This window comes from Otolemur garnettii, unplaced genomic scaffold, assembly GCF_000181295.1.
Source record: "Otolemur garnettii isolate 467f Iridium unplaced genomic scaffold, OtoGar3 scaffold00028, whole genome shotgun sequence".
Lineage (NCBI taxonomy): Eukaryota > Metazoa > Chordata > Mammalia > Primates > Galagidae > Otolemur > Otolemur garnettii.
This window is the reverse complement of record NW_003852423.1, coordinates 11,960,630-11,970,370: the sequence shown is the minus strand read 5'-3', so window position 1 is coordinate 11,970,370 and position 9,741 is coordinate 11,960,630. Positions and strand designations below refer to the sequence as shown.

General features: G+C 43.5%; 1 protein-coding gene across 1 annotated transcript in view; it reads left to right on the top strand.

Annotated features, from left to right (window-relative positions):
- The first annotated feature begins 1,662 nt into the window (after nt 1–1,662).
- The window catches only part of SCRN1 (secernin 1), a 69,982-nt gene continuing 61,903 nt past the window's right edge, over nt 1,663–9,741 (top strand). Inside the window, exon 1 of the mRNA XM_003788544.3 lies at nt 1,663–1,810. The gene's annotated coding sequence lies outside the window, so the exon portion shown is untranslated. The remainder of the gene's footprint in view (nt 1,811–9,741) is intronic.

Below are 9,741 nucleotides of genomic sequence, written 5' to 3'. Positions count from 1 at the left end.
GAGATCTGGAAGGCCCTATGTGGCCTTGAGGCTGCAGGTTCCCCACCCCTTTTAGAGCTTGACAAAAATGCAAGTTCCTTGGCTGTAGCTCCAGAGGCTCTGAATTCAATAGATCTGGTCTAGGACCCAGTAACAAATCCTTTAGGGTTTTCTAACATTGGTTACTTAAACTCATTCCGCTGCAGTTTCCTTGGCTGGACTAAATGAACAATAAAGTACCTTTGTTCCCTCAGAGTCTATGGACCAATGGTTTGTTCTACACTATCTGCCCTAATTTCCCCAGTGCTCTTCCTCTATCCATTCACTTATGTAGCAAACTGTAAACACAGGCACAACATTCAAAAAAGACATGGAAAAGAAGTCTCTTTCTCCCTCCAGCATCCAATTACCCAGTTCTGTTTTTTGGCAGCATCTACTATTACAGTTTCTTACATATCCTTCCAAAGATATTCTATGCATTTACAAATATAACTACAAATGTATGTATGTATTTTTTCTTCCGCAAATGATTATACACACAACATCCTGCACCTTGCTTTTTTTAATCTTTCACTTAGTATTGGTTGGAAATCTTTTCATATCAGTACATAGAGACTGCCCTAATTTTTAAAAATAAGCTGGATAGCATTTCATGGTATTGATGTACTGTAATGTATTTGAACAGCCTCTGTCAATAGACATTTGCTCCCAATCTTGGCTAGTACAAATAATGTAGCAATGGATGACCTTGTCCTCATATCATTTCACATTGATGTCAGTGTATCTGTAGGACAAATTCCAGAAGTTTGAGGACAATATATATAAATTTGTTATTTTGAGAGATATTGCCAAATTGTCCTTTATGGAGGTTTTTGATTTTTGCTTATCGGACAGGTGGAAATTGCAACCTCCTACAATTGATTTGCAGTTCATTGCATATCTTGAATATCTTTTCGTGTGCCTGGGTGGTATTGCCTTTATTTTCCTATGAACTATCTCTTCACATCCTTCGAGATTAAGAGACCATTACTGATTTCTTATTTATTTGTAAAAGGTAGAGTCTGTGTCATATCCTGACCAATGACCTTGACGCTGGCATCAATACACACACACACACACACACACACGCCCCTGTTCATAGATTAATCCAGGCAAGGAATCTTGGATTTGCTACTTGCTGTGTGACCTTGGACAAGTTACTTAAACTCTCTGTGCAACAATGTCCAAGTACTGGGTATGAGATCTGGAGTATCAACATGGTACAGGAGGGCATCTTTAAAACCTGGGAGTCGACTTGGTTACATTTCTCCGCGGAGAAATCCTGCTTAGGCTCTGAGTACTCAGAAGCAGTAACCTGCGCCCAGAAACTGGGCCTGGTTCCTTACAGCCCTGGTTCTCCTTTTGAGAGAGCTGCAACCAGAAAAAAAAAAAAAAAAAAAAACAACAACGAGCGAAGAGGCAGCCACTTTCTGCAGCGAGATCCGCCCTCTCGGCCTCGCAGACGCCCTCCCCTATGAGGCGGAGCGCAGCGCCGCGGCCCAGGCAGCCACACCGGGCGGGTGCGGGTGCGGCGGGTCCTCGGGGGCCGAGGGTGGGTAGAGGCCGGGGGTGTGTGGGCCCCGCGGTCACGTGAGCCGGGGCAGCTGTTGCAGGGGGGTGGCGGGCCAGACTGCGGATAGTCTGGGGAGGGGGAAGCGACCGGCGTCCGCCTCTGCCACTGCAGCTGCAGCCCCCGATGTCGCCGCAGTAATCCGCGTCTGGCAGCACCCGCACCCTCGGCAGCCGCAGCCTCAGCACCGCAGAGCGGAGCCCGGAGCCTGTTGCCCAGCAGGTGAGCCGAGGGGGGCCATGACTGGGAGTGCAGGGCGCCTCTCTGGGAGGGGGGTTTCACCCCATCCGCCATCGCCATCCCTGGTGCTTATTTCCTGCCGCTGTCCCTCCGAACTGTGCCTAGCGCTGGCGGGGTCTGAATTCCTGCGGGTGCTGGCTCGCTGGACGGAGGAAGTGGTGGCCTTGGCCTGGGGCTGGGGCTGATTCGGGCTCTGGGGCTGCCGGGGTGCAGGAGAGGGATACCCCACCCCGGGCACGGGCAGGGTAGCCGGACTGGAACCGGTCCCCATTCTCCACATCCCAACCCCACCCTTTCCCCCCCACTTCCTTATATTAACTCTTTTACCCCCACCTGCCCCTGGCAGCTTTTCCTGTTTCCTTTTCTTGACCACCAACTTGCTGCCAGTTGGGGTGTGTGCCTGTGCGTCCCCTACGTCGTCACCCCCACTCCTCGGCTGCTCCCGGGGTCCGGAGCTGACAAGCCTGGCACCTCCAGGAGGTAACGCACCTGCCCTAAGGGCCAGCTCGAAGCGAGCATGGCTGCCAGGCCGGGCCGCTGCCCTTGGCTCGACTCTGTCCCGCGCCCCCCCTCCTCCCGGGTCCTCGGGGACTGCCCGCCCCTTAAGTGCCAACGCGCTGGATGTTGCTTTCGCGTAGTCGGCCGCGCGTGGGACTAGATGCAACTTCCCCCGAGCTGCACCCGGGGCGTTCCTAGGGGTTAGAGTGGGTTAACGCGACGGCGCGGGGGCACTTACTGATAAAGGGCTGTAGTGTATTTCTGAGATGATTGTGTTACCTCAGTTTGCCTTGAGTGTCGAAGCGTCAATTATTTGGCGACATCACTCGTGAGGGCGGAGACCAGTGTGATCTGCAAAGCAGGAGGAACGCTTAAACTTTACAGAATTGGCGAGAACTCGGATTTGGGGACATAAATATCCTTTAAAGCATCTGAGGAAACTATCATTTGTCATGTCTCAAAACTGACCTTGTAGGGGTCTGTTAAAGAATACGGCTTTTCTGGTCAATTTTAGCTTGCAAGTGCCTTGAATTACGCTGGTGTCTAGCATCCTGGGGTTAGGGGTGTGTGTGTGCGTGTATGTGTGTGTTTGTGTGTGCGCGTGTGTGTATACTGCATTGCCAGCATCAGTTGCAGAGGAAATCTACGTTAATTCAAAATGGCAGCATGAAAAATCAGGCCAGGCGGAAGCAGCCCAGACCACAACTAACATCAGCTGCCCCTGACTTAAGCCTTGGTGAGGGAATTAGCAACCGGGAAGGTTCTTCTGGGTATCAGGCAGGGAGTGATTTGTGCATAGAGCGGGCCAGATTTTAGGGTGCGGCAGAGTCCTGAGGGATGTTAAGGGAGAAGTTTGGGGAGCTGTAATTATTTTCCCGAGCTTATCAAAAGCTGATTCAAAACCTAATTAAAACTCTCGCAATTTTGATCTCATTTTCTCCTGGCTTAACTGAAGTCTAGCTGCTGCTGTGTATTTGATCCGCAACTTCGAGTTGCTTTGTACCTACAAGTGGCTCTTCAAAGAGATCGGTGTATATCACGCTCCAAGAACAGTGAACACGACAAATACCAGGTCCTTAGAGCAAGTTTCATTGGCAGAACTGATTTAGCAGCATGAGAAGGCACCCAGCCAAGAGGGAATGGTGAATTCTTGCTAGGTGACTCATTTTTTTTTTTTTTTTTTAACAGCCTTTCCTTCCCTTTTCACTGCCATCTTGTCTTTTTGGAAGGAGAAGGAGATGCCTGAGGAGGCAAGTGCTTAGGGAATAGTGGAGTAGAGAAAGATCAGTAAGGTCAGGAGCGGGAGAGCTAGGGGCTGCCAGAGGAGTATGCTGTGGACTCCTTTTTGTAGAGGGAAGGATGGGAACAGCAGGGCCTGAAGGCACCATCAAGGTCATGCAGCTGGTTGGCAACTGGCAGTGAGGACCTGAATCCAGGTTCCTGACCTTCCCATCTCAAGATTCCAGGTGCCATCTTTCAATGATCGGGGACGGAATGGGCAAGCCTGTTATTAGAATGGCACACACTTTGACGAACGGGAAACCAAACTGTAACATGAATCTAAAAATGATAGACCTTAAAGTCTGTCTATACGTAATTTAAGCCCTTTCAGCTTCTTATGCTGTGTCCACCTCATGTTCGGTTTTTCCAGTCATGAAACTGCTTTTGCTTTTAATAAACAAAAACATAATTCCAGTTAAAATCTTTCAAGTGACAAGTATACTCTGTGATTAAAAATTTAGTTGCTTGTGTTTATGGAGATTAGGCCAGTTTCTTCTGAAAAGAAACCAAAGTGGGCCATGTTTCTGATTTTTTTTTTTTTGCTGTTTTTAATTTTAAGGAAAAGTAATCAAGATGATTTTAAAATAATTCTGAAGCAGCACCAAAGACAGAGCCTTTTTCAATAATTTGGTTTTAAATTTTCTGAGTTGTGAAATAATGATCTACTAAAGCAGAATTACAAGTAGTGCGTGATTAGTGTTTGTGCAGAGGTGGTGAGGGTGTGGAAAATGTTTCTTCTGGATATTCTGCACCTTCATAATCAGTGATGTGCAGAGGCAGAAGGTGGCAGGAGGCAGGGGATGGGGAGAATGATTGAGGCAGTGGAGCAGATAGAGCTTGGTGTGGACAGATGATGTTGAAGTGAAGACCATGCTCATGTAACCAAAGTGCCATTAAAAAAAAATAACTTGGCTCGGCGCCTGTGGATCAAGTGGCTAAGGCGCCAAGGCGCCAGCCACATACACCTAAGGTGGCAAGTTCGAATCCAGCCCGACAAACAGCAATGAAGGCTGCAACCAAAAAATAGCTGAGTGTTGTGGTGGGCGCCTGTGGTCCCAGCTACTTGGGAGGCTGAGGCAGGAGACTCACTTGAGCCCAGGAGTTGGGGGTTGCTGTGAGCTGTGATGCCATGGCACTCTACCCAGGTGGATAGCTTGAGGCTCTGTCTCAAAAAAAAAAAAAAAAAACACCTTGCATTAGAGGATGAATGGGAAGGTATGTCAAAGATATTTAAACTAACAAGTTTTAAAAATACATGAACACATGCTATTTGTGTTTCTTGAAGAACAATAAAAATATAGGTAAGCAACCTTTTAAAATCACCATTTCATTGGAGAGAGAGTATAGATATGTACCATCTACTTTGGTAGCTATTGGCCACATGTGGCTATTGAGTGCTTGAAATGTGGCTGATTCAGATCAAGATGTGAGTGTGAAATACACATCCAATTAAGAAATTTAACATGAAGAAAAGAATTTAAAATATCTCATTGATTTTTTTTTTTTTTTTTTTTTTTTTGCAGTTTTTGGCTGGGGCTGGGTTAGAACCCACCACCTCCAGCATATGGGGCCAGCACCCTACTTCTTGAGCCACAGGCGCCACCCTCATTGATCATTTTTATATTGATTTTATATTGAAGTAATCTATTTGGTTAAGTAAACTATTATTAAAAATAGCTTTGCAGTTTCTATTTTTTAATTGTGCCCACTAGAAAATATAAGATTGCATTTGTGGCTTGCCTCTGTCTTGTATTATATGTCTGTTGGATTGTGTGAGTCTAGATCATTAATAGGAAGTGGAGGCTTGGCTGAGACTGTGACAATGTTTAAAGAATCAGGCATGTAAGAAGCAGCTTGACTAGGAACTAGAAGGGGGAAGGGATGGACAGAAAGGGACTACAAGGAGATATCAAGGATGCTGTTGATGGAGACAGGGAGTATTTATTGGGGTGGCACTGCTGTTATGAGATTTTATGAAGCAGAATAAGCAGACCACGGTGGTGATCCAGGATTTGGAGTTAATGGAACCAGTGTTGGTGGGGGTTATGGTGGTACGACTTTATCTAGGATATACAAAGGCAAGGCTGATGTAACTGCATGGTGTATTGGAAAGTAACGCCCCCATCCTGACATGTCTATTTTAGCATATCAAAATGAGATAAATGCATCCCTATAATGAGAGAGGGCTCCAACTCTGGCCACGGCTCATGCCTATAGTCCTAGCACTCTGTGAGGCTGAAGTGGATTGTTTAAGCTCAGGAGTTTGAGACCAACTTGAGTAAGAGCAAGACCTTGTCTGTACTGACAATAGAAAAAACTAGATGGGTGATGTGGTGCATGCCTGTAGTCCCAGACACTTGGGAGGCTGAGGCAGGAGAATTTCTTGAGCCCAAGAGTTTGAGGTTGCTGTGAGCTATGATACCCTAGCACTCTACCCAGTGGACAGAGTGAGACTGTCTCTTAAAAAAAATGGATGAACAAAAGCTATCCACCAACTTCACTAGGTGGTTCCTGTGGGATGAGATATGGCATATTAGAATTTATATTAATTTATTAAAGATAACTTTTATTTGTATACTTGTGCATAAAAGACCAGCCTTCCTCTGGTTCTACCAATATAAATGCTCTTTCTGATTTCATAGAAGGTGGCATTTCATTTTTGTATGGGCTTTAATGAAATTCTGCTGGCCCAAACATCTGAATGGGTGGCCATATTCGAGGATGCGTTGCACAGGTCTTCATATGTGAAGGCATCGGGAGATAGACTTGAGAGCTATGGACGTTTTAATTCAAAGGACCATTACCTGTAACTCCCTATGTGTCTATCTTAGGATTTTCCCTGCAGCCAGTCAAAAATTGCATAATTGTCAGATTCTGTTTGGCATCTTCTCACTCCCTTTCTTCCTTCATTTCCCACATTGTGCCACCAAGGGGTTGATGGTAACAATAAATGAGTTTGCAGGCATAAAAATTCAAGCACAGGGCTTAATAGTTGACCCACATTTTCCTTTATTATAATGGATTAGATAGTAGGGGAATATAAAACAAGTATAAATAATCGAATAAAATAATTTTCATTATGATGTAAATTGATAAGTATCTCCACAGGGTAATTTTGTCCTTAAAAAGTAAGTAATACAGATCACATTTAATTTGTTAGATTTGGCCAAATTACTCAAAGTTACTTTCCTAAACAATTGTCAAGATGGAATATTATCTAACTTTTGAAACTTTGTTAATCTTGTATATTTGTTAACTTTAATTTGTAATTCTTCTTCTTTTTTTTTTTTCTTTTGCGTTTTTTTTCTTTTTGGCCAGGGGCTGGGTTTGAACTCACCACCTCCGGCATATGGGGCCGGTGCCCTACTCCTTTGAGCCACACGCGCTGCCCTAATTTGTAATTCTTTAATTGTGAGTAGGAATAATATTTTCAGTAAGTATTTTGTCTATTTGTATTTGTTTTTCTTTGAACTAGTGTTTATATACTTTTCTTATTTTTCCTTTGAAGTAGTCATCTTATTGATCTATATGTGCTCTTGATATGTTAAGGAAATTAGCTTTTTCATTAGCTCTTTTCTTCTAAGTTCTTTCATTAGTTCTTCAAAAAATTAGTTCTTTTTTGTATGTTGCAAGTGTATTTCCTAGTTTTTCATTTAAACATTTTTGTCCCACAAGAAGCTGTTATTTTATAACTCAACCTATATATTTCTGTGAGTTATTGAATTTATTTTTGTGCTTGCTTAGATAGACTTTTCTCTATCTAATGTTATTTTTAAAAAATTACCTGTATATTTTGTATTTTTATGGTTTTATTTATGAAAATTGGAAGTTTTCAATTATAATCATTCGTTTTGCTGTAGATGGGAATTGGGGATTTGGTCAGTTTTCTCTCTTCTTTTCGCTATCCCATACAGGCAATTAGACCAGCGCCATTTATTATCTAGTGTATCTTTCCCCTCAGTTTCTAGTTCAGCCTTCATCACATACTAATTTCCTGTATTACATGGCTGTACTTCAGGACTCTCTACTTTGTGAATCTATTTTTTGTGTCAGTATCAAACAGTCTTAAGTATGGAACTTTGAAATACGGTTTAATGAGATGCAGGGCTCATTGTCATTTCTGAAACTAGGTTAATCCCACATACCCTTTGCAGATGAATTTAGAGATCATTTTTGTCAGATATTCTCCAAAAGCCTTGTTTGTCTATTGACTGCTGCTGTGTTGACTCCACAGATGAGTCTGGGGAGGACAGGTGCCTCCATATAACATTGTATCTTTTTGGCAAAAAACAGGAACATTTCCATGCTCTTCAATTTTCTCCTATGTCCCCATAAATTTTTCTTCTTTGAGGATGTGTCGATCTCTTTCTAGCAAACTTGTTGGAAAATGGGCTGAACTCATCTGTAGGTCTCTAACGATGGACTTAAAGAAAAGCTCACGCCAAGGAAGAGACTCTTCCCACGTTTGGTTGGGAAGACAGTCAGGGCAGCCCGGTGGTTAAGAGAATTTTTAAGTCTGAATTCATACTCCACTGCTTACTTGTTATGTGTTTCTGGACAAGTTTCTTCACCCTTCTTAGCCTCAGTTTTCTCACCTGTAAAATGGATGATGGGGTATACACACTAAAATGCACGTGATTAAGCACATAGTGAATGCTTAATATGCTAACATAAAATTTTAGATTTTATGATTGTGATTAATTACCCCTGTCAAACGAATTTATAAATTTGGTGGCGTTATTCCAATCACAGACCCAGATGAGCTCTAGAAACTCTTTGCCAATTTTTACGAATGTTTTATTTGGAAAGTCAGTGGAAGAAACAAGAAATGTAGAAAAGAGTCACTCGGGGTGAGGCATGTCGTTATTTGGTTTATATCTGCGGTTGATCAGCTGCAGACTTTTGGGGCTTGGAGCCCAGCCTATACTTGGTGGTACTTTCCGCCACTTTGTGCATCTCTGCTACCCTCATTCTCCACCTGCGCCTACCCTCAGTTTCAGTGGAATGTTCTCAGCAGCTCTTAGGCATGGTTATTATGCAGCTCTGGTCAGTAAGGATGGCTAAAGCTACATACTCCCCCATTCTCCTAGTGACAGGTAAGGTCCCTGATGTTCAAGAAGGTAAAAAGTGACCTATGTGTTAGTCATATTTCCCTGTCCCCCATTCCTCATAATATTCCTCTGTGTCAGGGACCTGGCCCCGTCTTGGATGGAGCTGAAGTGACTTGGGAAAAACGTCAGTTCACCCAGTTAGGATGGCGGGAAAGATAGTGGGCTGGGGATCACCCAGCTTTAGCTCACCTTGAGCTGGGAGAAGGGGCTTGGGTGATTCATGTGCTCTTCCTCTGTGCTTTCTTGAGATGGAGTCGCTCTGATCATGCTTCAAGTCAGGTTGTGCCTTCCTCTCTTGGTCGCGTATTTAAAGGCTCTTCTTCCAGATGATTAAGACCTGGAGAACGTCTTGGCTCCATTGTTCTCTGTGTTGCTCATAGTGCTTGTAGGTGGTTAGAGGCTCAAAGTACATGTTGGTGATTCATCGACTTCTTAAAAATCCTGATTAAAATTATGTAATCATCGAAAGCTCTCCTGAATATCTTTTTCTCTTCTTTCTTGGAAGTGTAAAGCTTTAGTTTGTTTTTATTTCACTTAGTATTGCCCTAGTGCCCTGAAGGAATTAATGAAATGTCTTAAACTATTCTTAAGCACTAACATGATCAGATTTTCAGAAATAATTAAAAGGCCAATAATGCAATATGAGCTTACTGTAAACATTTTTAAACCACAGTATATACATACCTAGATAGGGTGAGCTTTAAAATTTCTATCTCTATATCCTCATCTTTACTCTGGCTCCCACCTCTCAGTTAGATATTAATCCTTCCAGATCTTTTAAAGATCTGTTGCAGAGGTCCTCAAACTTTTTAAACAGGGAGCCAGTTCACTGTCCCTCAGATCGTTGGAGGGCTGGACTGCAGGCCCCAGATGAGTTAGCTGCTAAGCAGGACAGGCAGCGGCTGCAAAAACTACCCAGCAGGCTGGATAAATGTCCTAGGCGGGCTGTAGTTTGAGGATGCCTGATCTATTGTATCTGGTTGTCTGTCTTTCTTTCTTTCTTTTCTTTTTTTTTTTTTTTTT